At 35.9% G+C, this 13,835-nt stretch overlaps 1 protein-coding gene across 1 annotated transcript in view; it reads left to right on the top strand.

Moving 5' to 3' along the window:
• Window positions 1-3,665: 3,665 nt before the first annotated feature.
• The window catches only part of LOC143021347 (uncharacterized), a 172,313-nt gene continuing 162,143 nt past the window's right edge, over window positions 3,666-13,835 (top strand). The window contains exon 1 of the mRNA XM_076178775.1: window positions 3,666-3,732. The gene's annotated coding sequence lies outside the window, so the exon portion shown is untranslated. The remainder of the gene's footprint in view (window positions 3,733-13,835) is intronic.

Raw genomic sequence — 13,835 nt, 5'->3', positions numbered from 1 at the left:
ATACATACATACGTACATACATACATACATACATACATACATACATATACATACATACATACGTACATACACACACACATACATACATACATACATAAATACATACATACATACATACATACATACATACATACATACACATACACACATACATACATACATACATACACGCCAAGATAATTTCTGGCTTCATTCATACAAGAAGCAAGAAATGGAAAATTAATTTTGGTAGAAAAATAAGACAGTATTGGAAATAAGCAAAAGTAAGAGCTGTAAAATGGGTTATAGAGCAATTACAAAGACAATGGAGGAAAAATACTTTGGTGTATATATATATATATATATATATATATATATATATATATATATATTTATATATATATATATATATATAATTTATATATATATATATATATATATATATATAAGAAAACTTGTCACCAGAAAAAAATGTAAAGATGATTACAGGAAAGACAAAGTTGTAAACAAACGTTACATAGACGAGAATAAAAAGTATATGAAAATAAAGATAAGATTAGAAATAGATACAATAAACCAAATAGATAAAACAATAAACAAACAATATAAAACAACATAGATAAGTGAATATATAAATGAATCAACAATTGAAGACCTGATTTATCTCAAATTGGGATCGACTCCCACCAAGAAAGTCAGTGATAAGTGTGAAGTGGTGACTAACATTTATTCAGTTGTTCTCAAAGCGTCTTTTTAATCTTTAAAGAAAAAAAAAAAAACGCGATTCTTCCTTTTACTCTAATAACACAAGTCCACTGTCGTGGCGATGGGGGTAAGAGACATTTGGAAATCCCAAGGGTAGGCGGTGGGAAATCCCACAGGGTAGGCGGTGTAGTGTCTCATCTTGCCCCAAACTGAGATCGTGTGATTCCCGAACTGGACTACCCGAGATTCTTTGTCCTAAACCTTACCAATGAATTATCTCTTGCTGCATAATGTCAGCTCAAATAAAAAAAGACTTTATGAATAAGGATTTCATTTTATGTGGACGATTCCGCTAAATATCAGATAGTTAGTCAAATAGATCCCTAATAGTGTTTTAATCCAGAAGCTGATATGATAGGTCTCAGTCCCTCTCAATCTTTGTTGATGCCCAAATTCAAAATGAACCACATTTAAAATACATGTGAGTGGTCAACATCCCACGCCAAATGAGGTACTCAGAATCAGAAGTCTTAACCCTTTAAACTCCGATGACAAGATGTCTTGTCATTTGGTCAAATAGAACAAAATATCATAAAATACTAAATTGTTTGATCAAACACCAGAAAAATATGACGTCAATCCTCGCGCGGTCAAGCCGCATCAGATGATATTCGGATGTACGGGCCGGCGCGAGGCCTACCATATCCGGTTTTTCGTATCTACACCACAAGCGGCTGACATAAGTTGAATAAGCTCTCAGAAAAATCCGAGTTCACCTAAGGAAATATAGATAAATAAATTAATAGGTAAATAAATAAAAATAAGTAAGTAAACATACAAATAAACAAATGAATAAATAAATGGATAAATAGATAAATAATATATGATATATAGATAATGATTATAATAAAATGTTCAGCGTAAAAATACCACTCATTCGAACTGATATAACCTTTTCGATACGATGCCTGATGTACGATGACTCGAAGATGCATCACCATACGCGGGTTATAAATTGTAGAGTCACTACTGATTTATTCGTTCTCTTTCACTCTGAGTAATAATAAACACAGAAAACGCGATCAAGCCAGTTCACAGAATTCGGGGGTCGCTCAGCTACAACTACAAAATATATCTAATCATGATGCCAACACGCAGTGGCATCCTCGTACATCCACTCGCGGCGCCTCATGACGCCTACGTTGGCCTCATCGTATGGAAGAGATTCACCGACCCCCCCACCCCCCACTCCAAACTAGTCTTTGCGTAGAATACTTGCAATGACACAATCCCCCCCATTCAAATTGGTCAAAACCACACAGTGTTCCCGTACAGTGCACCGCTTTGAACACGAAACATTCTGCCTCTGAGACCATTTAACGGGAGGCCCGGATCAAAATGAGATCCATGATGGCTGAACTCAAGCTCACGTACACAGGCCTTGCGATCCCCCCACCAGGGCACGACCTTCCCTGTCCCACCGCACCGTCAGCCCAGGCTCACTCTATTCCACCATTAACTCCCACTATGAGCCCATTCCTTCCTTTATCCTATCTACCTACAATCCCATCTCCACTTCATAAGCGCCGCCAAAATTGCCTCATCATCTCAAATACTAAGGACACTTCATCCCTAACCATCGGAGCTTACGCTGCTCTGAACCATGAGATCCAAGCCAACATCACGTCCCAAACCCACAATTCAGAAGTATTTTAGACCTCCTAATGCCCTCCACACCAAGATGTAATGAATTATTGTAATAATTACTGGTCAACCACTTCTCATCACCAGAATCGAAATCCTCCCTCTTTCCATACATGTGCTTCCCGTCATACACACTCGATACACTTTTTACTAAGTCCACCCACCAACCCCCATAAGAAGTATATCTCTTATCTCAAAGCGTGATTACGTCAAACAACCATACTCACAGCATACCTTCACTCCAATAATTCCCTCTGACACGCAACCAATACCTATAACTGAACACTACCATCACAAACACTAATATACCCAATCTTATTAGGAAAAAAAAAAATAATTGAGAAATAAATTGTTAAGGACTCATCCTTAACTGGGGAAACTAACTTCTCCAAATATTCGAACCCAAATGCATCTACTTGCAAGAAACACAACAAGGTACACGAACGTTTCACCAATTAAAAAGTTGCCTCTTATCATCCCCCTCCCCTCCCCCTTCTCCGTGCTTTTCTTTTCTTTTCCAGCCAAAAAAGGAGAAAAAAAAAATTCTGGTAGGCCTGGGTATCTCGTCGATACCCCTCACGATCCATATCCCCTTGAAGGTATCGCAGTCAAATTCATCTTTGATCACTCATTTACTGTGTGCTCTCAAACCCCCCCCCCCCCCCATTCAGAAGACATTATTTTAGAAAGAGTAAGCGCTCTCCTTTCTAGTGGAAGGTTATAACGCTCGATGCTCGCTTTTGGGTGGCCACAATCGCAACTCCCATGAGTAGCCTCATTTCTTGTATGTTAAGGTCATTTTAGCAAATACCGAACATTATTAAATGTGCTTTGTCTCTCATATGCGGTCATGAACTGCATAATATATACATAACATTATTTCTGATATTTCCCTCAAGCTCGATTGCCCCGTCTCTACAAACTCGCACTTGTCTATGATATTCCACCTCAGTCAAAATTCCGTGTCATGCGAGTCATGAATATCTTGTACCTCTTGATGTACCAAGACTGTCGCTCACTGAACGTTAAAAAAAAGCCACGAGGCTGATTGATAATCGATTTATTTACATCAGACGCCTTATCTATCCGTACCAACGAATAAGCCACAGCCTTCAAATTCTTCAATTTGACTTAAATGCGTGACACTCCTTTTGGGTAGCCGCTATCACAATTTCTACGAAGCAGATCGATAACTAACGTATTTTCTTTATCACACGCCCTATCTCTATATAATAACGAGCAACGCAGTCTTCCACCTTCAAACTCTTGCACAGAATTCTCCCCATGCGCGCCTGACTTCACTTGGTGTGTAATTCCCACTCCTTACCCTCGACGTCACCAAAGGTAAACATGGGAGAGGCCACACGACCAGGTGATGACAATCAAGATATGAAGTAATTGATCAATTTAGTCTGTATTTTCAGGATTACAATAACAAACTGCCAAGTGTATCAATATTATGAATTGGAATAGATATACAGTAAAAACTAAATTGAAAAACCTGAGGTGTTAATTTACCAGGATTTGTAATCCTGAGGCGAATGAACAGCCCGCCTACCGAGGCCCAACGGTTGTCATGGTAAAAAAAAATACCTAAAGCGTTACGTAATCACTATCGATCATAGTAAGGATGATCACGTGTGGTTGAATTTTAAGTGCGTTCCTAATATTCGGTTTTTGCCACATTGCACCCCATGACCTTGAAGATCTGGAAAAGTGATTGCAAATACGAAATCATGGGTGATTTAGACACTAAATTTGGCCAATATGTTCGTGTGCTGCTGACTCACTGTGAACGCCCACATGTACAGTACGAGTGATTAATGGAGTCATAATTTGATGTGCGTGCTGTGTCTTATAAATTTTTAGACAATATTATATTTTTATGGAAATGAATCAGACCATTTCTGTCGTATCATATTGTCATCAAAAATGAATTAAGAATTCATCGGATAAGTATGGACTCTTATTTCCAACCATGATTGTTTACTTGGTTACCATACGTGTCATGCGAACCAGCGGCAACATAATCCAGCAGTGTACAAACGCCTCGTGCAGCGCCAACACGTTACCCAACGTGTTGTGGGCCGGGCTTTTGCAACACGCTGCGCGATTGACACCGGTTCTAGTCTCATATAGCGAGGGGGCAGTGCCCATCTTGACGCGGAAAAAGGAGGTACGTCGTGCACTCAGCTCTCCAGGATGGTACCTATATCCGAGTGGACAAGAAGCAACACTCGCATTTGTATTTATATATTGTTAACTAGTCCTACTCCGCCAGATCGCTCTGTAGGACCGACAGTTTTTCTTACCTGATACATAATATATGCATGCTAACAAAGCTTATGCAAGAAATACACGAAGCCAAATTAAGTATTTATAGATCAGCATCCTTGCCTTTGGAACGTCGAAGTGCCAGGAGTACAATCGGAGTGAAGATAGATAAATAAGAATGAATAAATAAAAATAAGAGGTGCAAGTTTGGAAGTAACTGAAGCAGAAATGTCTCGCATTATGAGCTTTGAAATGAACAATGAGGATGCACATTCTTCTCTCGACATTGTTCAGGGGTAACTGACGCGCTGCAGCATTCAGGGTAGTCATAGAAAGTGTGGACCATCGGCGTTGCGTTCAACACTGCCAACTGCTTCATGTAGCGCTGCACGAGGCACAGTGTGTGTTAGGCTTAGTTTTGCTTCAATTAACAACCATATGTTTAAGAATCAATGTAAATGATCTTGATATACGTGTCTATGAAATTGTCAGTGATGTGAGTAATTTTGCCCTGAACATATCTATTACTCTGTGTGAGTATACGAAACGTAGCCTAATCATTGGTTAAGGGTCCTGGGACGGCAGTAGCCACCTGGTGATGTTAAAAATTACCTGGCTCTGGATTGCTGGGATGCAACGGTTTCGAGACCAGTATTAGACGACCCGATCTCTCCCGCCGAGGTTAGGGCACAGATAAAGTCTGCGGCCCAAAAATGTCGCTTTTAAAATCTTTGTGGCCTCCTCACTAGTGGATAACGCTCATTATGAAACTCTTTAATCTGATTCTTGTCACTGCACAGTACCCTATACTTTGGAGTTAGGCTAATCTTTTTGATGTTTCTGAGAAGGGCGACAGAAAAGATGTAAATAAAAGAAAGAATACAGAAACGTTGGCGTAACAAACAGTATTTCAAAACTATTTGACGTGATTCTTTGTTCGAGATGAAAACAGTGGTGTACACATTTTAACTGATTTAGTATAAAAAAGCTACATGTCACATTAATTGATTTAGCAAAGTGTACGATTTAGTACCAAGACACATATCAATAAGGATTCTGAAATGCCTTGAATTTGGCGTACTCATGTTTGGTACCATAAGCGCAGCGAGTGGGACTGAGACTGGTATCATGGGTAGAGCAGTCGTTGCTTGACCCCATACTGGATGTCTGCCAAGGTTATCCCACATTTTGCTCAATTTCTAAACTATATCTTAGTGATCTAGTTGGATTAATTAAGGATAATTATGAAGATGATGGATTTTGAACATGGTTATATATCTTGACACTATAAGTTTCATTATGGTTTCAAATTCAAGAGAAAGAATGATGCACAAACTATTTGTATGGAAAATATTGTGTAGTGAGTATGGTATGAAGGTCAACGAGTCAAAAATATATTATTATTATTATTATTATTATTATTATTATTATTATTATTATTATTATTATTATTATTACTATTATTATTATTATTATTATTATTGTTATTATTATTATTAATGTTATTATTATTATTATTATTATTATTATTATTATTATTATCATTATTACTATTATTATTGATATTGTTATAATAATTATTATTATTATTATTATTATTATTATTATTATTATTATCATTATTATTATTATTATCATTATCATTATTATTATTATTATTATTATCATTATTATTATTATTATTATTATTATCATTATTATTATTATTATTATTATCATTATTATTATTATTATTATTATCATTATTATTATTATTATTATTATCATTATTATTATTATTATTATTATCATTATTATTATTATTATTATTATTATTATTATTATTATCATTATCATTATCATTATTATCATTATCATCATTATTATTATCATTATTATTATTATCATTATCATTATCATTATTACTATCATTATTACTATCATTATTACTATCATTATTACTATCATTATTACTATCATTATTACTATCATTATTACTATCATTATTACTATCATTATTACTATCATTATTACTATCATTATTACTATCATTATTACTATCATTATTACTATCATTATTATTATTATTATTACTATCATTATTACTATCATTATTACTATCATTATTACTATCATTATTACTATCATTATTACTATCATTATTACTATCATTATTACTATCATTATTACTATTATTGTTATTATTGTTATTATTGCTATTATTGTTATTATTGTTATTGTTATTGTTATTGTTATTGTTATTATTATTATTATTATGTTATTATTATAGAGTAATTACTATTACTATTATATATTTATTACTATTATTATTATTATTATTATTATTATTATTAGTATTGTTATTATTATTATTATTATTTACTTTTAGAAGTGCACACCTATGCGATATAGCATTAGAAAATTAAATATTAATTTTGTGAATTATAATACATCAACGTAATAAATATTTTTCTTGACGGAAATCAATAACAAAAAGACGTTGCTAAAAGCTATGTACAAACGAAGGAAGTCGCATCGACTCCTTTAGTCGCCATCTTTGTTTTGATAGATTCGGAGGTCGAAGACGACAACGACGACGACGACCTTGATGACCTCTAAAAGAATGGGTACCGCATAACTAAATGCAGGTCAGGTAGGTAGGTTAGATTAGGTGGGTAAGTCAGGTTAGGTAGGTTAGGTTAGGTTAGACGAATTTATCATACTTTAATTTCTTTGACCTACGCATCTACCAAAACAAGGATGGCGTCTCAAGTAGAAAGGGCTACGTTTGTTTGTGTATAGTTTTTAATCAAATTTTCTCGTATTGATTTCCGTCAAGAATAACGTATATTATGTTGATGTATTATAAATTACAATTATTCTTTCTGTTGCTATAGGCGTACGTGTGCACTTCTAATTTTCTATTATATATATATATATATATATATATATATATATATATATATATATATATATATATTACGGAACATCATGGATGACATGGTCGTGGAATAGTGTTCTCAGTACCTGTGTGTGGACTATGGACTACCTAGGACAGACCATCCGCTCGCGCAGGATCGGTTTGTGTGGGAGGGGAAGAATGTCTGAAAGAAAATGAAAAGATAGTAGTTGTGTATAAAAGAGGGCTATTGCCAATAAGCGCTTTATTCATGGTCGATTCGCTAAGGGGCGATTGATGGCGGTGGCTCGGGAGGAATGGGCGGGGAACTTGCACGGCGGCGGTACCGTCACCCCTTTCACCGCGAATGGATCGATTTCGTCTTCGGACAATGTTCACACTGGTGCAAAGATGGCGCACGTTATAAAATTCTAATATTCTTTGAAGAAGTGTTGAGTTTTTCAGTCATGATTGTGGATAAATGTGGGGAAAAAGAGAGAAACACACCGATCAGCTTCCTTCTGATGTATTCCACTCCAAGTCACAATGACAACAATACTTCTAATAGTGACCGCCGCTACGTGGCCAGACGCTCTAGCATAGAACAGAAGACACAGAGATGTGCAGCAGAATAAGACAAATGAACATATTCAAATGAAACCTAAGAAGTCAAACCTTATTCCCATTCAAATAAAAACTCAATTGGTAACTACTTTTTATCCTAAGCTTAAGCTCAACAACAAGAATAATGATAACCCTTTCCGAAAAAAAAAAAAAAAGACGTGTGTTACATACTCTGGTTACCCTCCTTTACACTCCTAACTTTGGAGTACGCAAAGAAGCGATGTAGAACGAGAGATAACGAATGCAATGTGATAATGTATATCATTAGTTAAAACTGCTTTGAAAGATATCCAACCGGGTATATATTGATAACTTACATACTGATGACATAGTTGAGGGACTCCGACAACTTTAGGAAAATATCTTCAACTAGACCTCAATGGGTATGATATATAGATAAATGAACCCAAATGTTGGTGTAACTCTGAGCATGAAACAAACTTCAGTATTCATGAAAATTACCAAGTGACTTTTAGGTGGTAGTGCCTCACCGGCAGTGAAGGTGCATGGGCAGGTGGAACAGAAGGGAGCGAGGAAAGTTGTCGTTGGAGGTGCCGTATCCGAAAGTTCGTGAAGAGGCTGGTAGTGGCCGAAAGACACAGCCAGTACTGGCCACAGCGTTCGGAAAAAAAACAAGTTGACTTTCCACGCTCCTCTCCACGGTGAACCAGTTGTTGGTAGTTATGTGGGTCTGGAAATCACAAGTAATCCATCACCAATTGTTTTAGTATTATGCAAACAAGAACTGTTTCTACGTATGGAATTCCCATTGTGTGCAATGAGTAAAATTATAATGAATAATTTATATCATAGCATATGGCGGGTTCTGGCTCTGTTTACCACTGGCTATGTTTACTACTGCGTATGGGAACCATATGGGTTGCATTGTCAAGATGAAGCTACGGTCGTGTTACAGACTATGACGCACATATAAGAAAAGTATCATCCCTCATGCACTGTACGTTGGATTGGTACCATATATGAGTACTCGATGAACTAAAAATACGTGACCTTATCAACAAGTCCTATATTACAGCTATTATCATTACTAACACGAAAGGCGTAAAACATATTTGGAAAGAACTGAGCGAGATGTACCTATAGATAATACAATCAGTAAACACAAAAAGCTCCATATCAGTTCTGAATGTTCTTTGGTTCTATTTTATCGTAATAACCAGTTGCCGAGGAATGGAGAGTAGGAGAGATTTGCTAAGACATCACTCACTTTGCATGAATAATTGAAATGGCACAGGTGCCTGAATTCAAATCTAAATAGGATAATTGGAAATCAAGGATATAGATTAGGTGGGAACTGCACATGAATTTGAGGCTACTTAAGATAAATTGGAGAGTAAGAGACGGGACCCAACGAGCGTTGCTCCTTTCCTGTAAACAACAATTAGGTAAATGCAATTAGGTAAAATAGGAAAACGCACACACACACACACACACACACACACACACACACACACACACACACACACACACACACACACACACACACACACACACACACACACACACACACACACACACACACACACACACACACACACACAACTCGATGGCGCAGAGGGTAGAGTTCCCGGGTGCCACTACGGCGGTCCGGGTTCGAATCCCGCCCAGGGCTGAAATAATTTCAGTATCGCTGCGCTGCGAGTCGTTACCTCAACTCTCGTGGGCGGGGAGTTGTGTGTGTATTTACCTAGTTGTATTTTACGGGAAGGGGAGCTATGCTCGTGGGGTCCCGTCTTCATATCTCATTTTATCTAAACTATTTTTAAATTCATGTATTGTTTTTGCACACACCACTTTCTCATCTAACTTGTTCCAACTGTCTATTGCTCTGTGAGGAAAGCTGTTCTTTTTAAAATCTCTTCTATAGCTGTCTTTTTTTATTTTCTTTCCGTGTCCTCTTGTATTTCTGTCATCCCATTTTATCAGATTCTCTCTATCAGTAATTTCTATGCCTTTCATGATTCTGTAAATAGCTATCAAATCTCCTCTCTCTCTTCTTTGCTCTAGTGTCTGTAGTTTAAGTTTTTGTAGTCTCTCTTCATATGATAGTTTTGAGAGTGTTGGTGCCAGTTTTGTAATTGCTCTTTGTATTCTTTCAAGTTTTTTTATACATTTTTTTGTACTTGGTGACCATATCGTTGCTGCATATTCCAATCTTGGTCTTATCAGGGTGATTAGGATTTTCCTCACCATTTCTTCATCCAGGTATGTAAATGCCACTTTGATTGTTCTTATTAAATTATAAGTTTCTCCAAAAATCTTATTTATATGTTTCTCAGGTGACATATTATTCATAACAATGACTCCCAGGTCCTTCTCATTTTCTACTTTTTTTATTCCTTCTTCTCCCAAATTATATGATCCTGTTATTCTGTTTTTGCTTTTTCCAAATTCCATTATACTACACTTTTTTGTATTGAACTCCATCTCCCACTTCCTACTCCATTCTTGTACTTTATTTAGATCTCTCTGTAGTGATTCACAATCTTCTTCAGTTTTCACTCTTTTCAGTAATTTTGCATCATCTGCAAAGAAGCTCATATAGCTTTCAATTCCTTCATCCATATCATTAATATATATAGCAAACATTATTGGGGCCAGAACTGTTCCCTGCGGGACACCGCTTATTACTTCATTCCATTTTGAGTGCTGATCTCTTATCACTACTCTCATTTTTCTTTCTTGCAAAAAGTCTTCCATCCAATTTAGCAATTTACCTTGTATTCCTCCTTCATATTCTAATTTCTTAAGCAACTTCTTATGTGGTACTTTGTCAAAAGCTTTTTTTAGGTCTAGAAATGCACAATCAGCCCATCCATCTCTTGTATTATATCTATTAGCCTTGAATAGAAACATATTAAATTGGTGACGCATGATCGTCCTTGTCTGAATCCAAATTGCCTTGGATTTAGTACGTTGTTTTTTTTCCAAGTATTTTACCCATCTACTTTTGATAATTCTTTCACATATTTTTGCTATTGTACTTGTTAGAGAGACTGGTCTATAGTTGGTAGGTTCTTCTTTATTTCCTCCTTTATATATAGGTACTATATTTGCTTTTTTCCAATCTTCTGGAACTTTTCCTTCTTTTAAGGAACTGCTTATTATGCTATGTATTTTGTCTGCCAGTTCATTCCTGCATTCTTTCAGAATCCAGTTTGCTATTTCATCTGGCCCATGCGATTTTCTGACATCAAAATTACCCAAGTGTGTCAATATTTCATTCTTTGTTACTTCTATTTCTTCCATAGGGGGGACTTTTTCCTTCCACTCAATCTCTTCAGGTTGTATATTTTCCCTTGTAAACACTGATTTAAAATGTTTGTTCATAATTTCTGCCATTTCCATTTCCTCAGTGTATTCAACTCCTCCTTGTCTTAATTTCTCTAAGTCTTGTTTGTTTTTCAGTTTATTGTTTACAAATCTGTAGAATAGTTTTGGTTGATCTTTACACTTTTCTATAACATCTTTTTCATATTTTCTTTTTTCCTCTCTGCACTTTTGTACATATTCATTTCTATAACCAGTATATATTTTCCATTTTTCAGGTCTTCTGTCTTTTTTCCATCTGGTCCAGGCTTTGTCTCTTTTGTCCTTTAACTCCCTACAACTTTTGTTGTACCAGCATTTTACATATTCTTTTTCTTGTTTTTGTCTTGGGACATACTTTTCCACTCCTTTTTTGTAAATTTTTGTCAAAATATTCCATTTCTCTTCCACTGTTGTTTCTTCTTTGTATATTTCTTCCCAGTTTTCTTGTTGGAAGAATTCTCTTATTTTATCAAAGTTTGTTTTTTCATACATCATTCTTCCTTTTCTATATTGTTCATTTCTTTTCATATATTTTTCTTCATTAAGTTCCAGTTCAATCAATATGTGGTCACTTTTACCTATTGGTGTTTTATATTCAATCTTGTCCACTATTCTAGGTTCAGATGTAATTATTAAGTCTAGCCTCGATGGTTCTTCTTCATTTCTATACCTAGTGTTCTCTTGTATCCATTGTGTCATTGAATGGTCAGTAATCATCTCAAGTAGAGCATTTCCCCATGAGTCATCACCACTCTTTACTGTCATTTCTTCCCAGCAGATTTCTTTGCAATTAAAGTCGCCCATCATAACTATTCTTCCTCCGTCTTCCATTATTTTAGTTAATGCTATCTTTGTGTCCTCTAACATACTTTTATGTTCACTCTCCTCCCATGAGGCTGTTTTCGGAGGCACATAATTGATCACAAATTTTCTGCTCTTCTTATCTCGGTCTTCCACTTCTATCATAATCATCTCTACTGTATTCTTTCCATATATGACACCTTTCACGTTTATATCCTTCTTAGTCAGGAACATAACTCCACCCCCTTGTTTTTTCTCTCTGTTTCTAATCCAATAATTGTATGTATCATGTCCTACACTGTTGGGTGGTAGTGGGCCTTTTAATTTTGTTTCTACAATTCCCATTATGTCCGGTTCTTTTTCTTTCAAATAATCATTCAGTTCATTCAATCCTGTTATCAATCCATCTATATTTGTGTAAGACACTCTTAGTTTTCTGCCACTTCCATTGTATTCTCTGTTTCCCTTATGTTTTTCTTTAGTATGTCGAACTGCTTTATTTTCATGTTCACTACTCTCCAATAGAATCTCTCTTTCTCTGACTCCGTTCTTTCCTCGTTTTTTGCCTTAGCTTCAAGTCTTTTCTGCTTTTCTGCCTCTCTTTCCTCCTTATTCATTTCTCTTTTTATCCATACCTTTTTATATTGATCATTTGTTGCTAGTTTCCCTGTCTTGGATAGAATTTTCTCTGCCGCTGTTTGTGACCTGAATTTAATCTTAATTGGTCTGGTCTTATCTGTACTATATTTTCCGAGTCTGAATTTTTCCTCAATTTCCTTTATAATTTCTGGTTCATCTTCCTGGACTAATTTTAATAAACTGCTTACTCTTTCATTTTCCTCCTTGATTCTTGCGGTTCTATCTGGGTTATGTTTCTCTTCCATTCCTAATATAATTATACATTTCTTTTTGTCAGCTAATTCTCTTACTATATTCTCCTTCTGTCTCATCACTTTAATAACTGAGTCTTCATTATGTTCTTTCAATTGCTGTTTGACTATGTCAGTGAATGAAACCTTATTCCCTTCTTGAGTTATTCTCCAATTTTTAGCTTCTGTAGCTATTTTCTCTCTGTTTTCATTACTATTCTTCTTCAATTTCTCATTCTCCTCCTTTACATTTCCTAACTGTCTTTTTAGGTCCTCTATTTCTTCAGTTAAGTTTCTGTTAGCCTTCTCTAGTTGTTCCAACCTTTCAATTCTCTGGAAAATGGAGTCTACGTTACCTAACTTACGCTCCAAGTCCTCGATCACCTTATCAACTCTCTCCTCTAGTCTTATCAGTCGGGGGGCGGGGGTTGTGTCCCCCCCACCCTCTTTAAATCCCTGGAACATATTCTCGTCACTTTCTTCTGTATTGCTCCTCTCTATACTTCTAATCTTTACATTTTTATTAGACATGTCATCCTCACTCAGTCTTTTGTTTACCTTCCGCTTGTCTGGCTGGGCCAAGTCTACTCCCTCCTCATTTCCTTCCATTTCCCTCAGTAATCCCTCCCCTTTTCCTCTTTCCCTACTTTCCCACTACTCCACGAGCA

Source organism: Oratosquilla oratoria, chromosome 42 (genome assembly GCF_046742065.1).
Source record: "Oratosquilla oratoria isolate Oo_2021 chromosome 42, ASM4674206v1, whole genome shotgun sequence".
Lineage (NCBI taxonomy): Eukaryota > Metazoa > Arthropoda > Malacostraca > Stomatopoda > Squillidae > Oratosquilla > Oratosquilla oratoria.
Note: the sequence above shows the minus strand (reverse complement) of the source record. Positions and strands in the feature narration are given on the sequence as shown.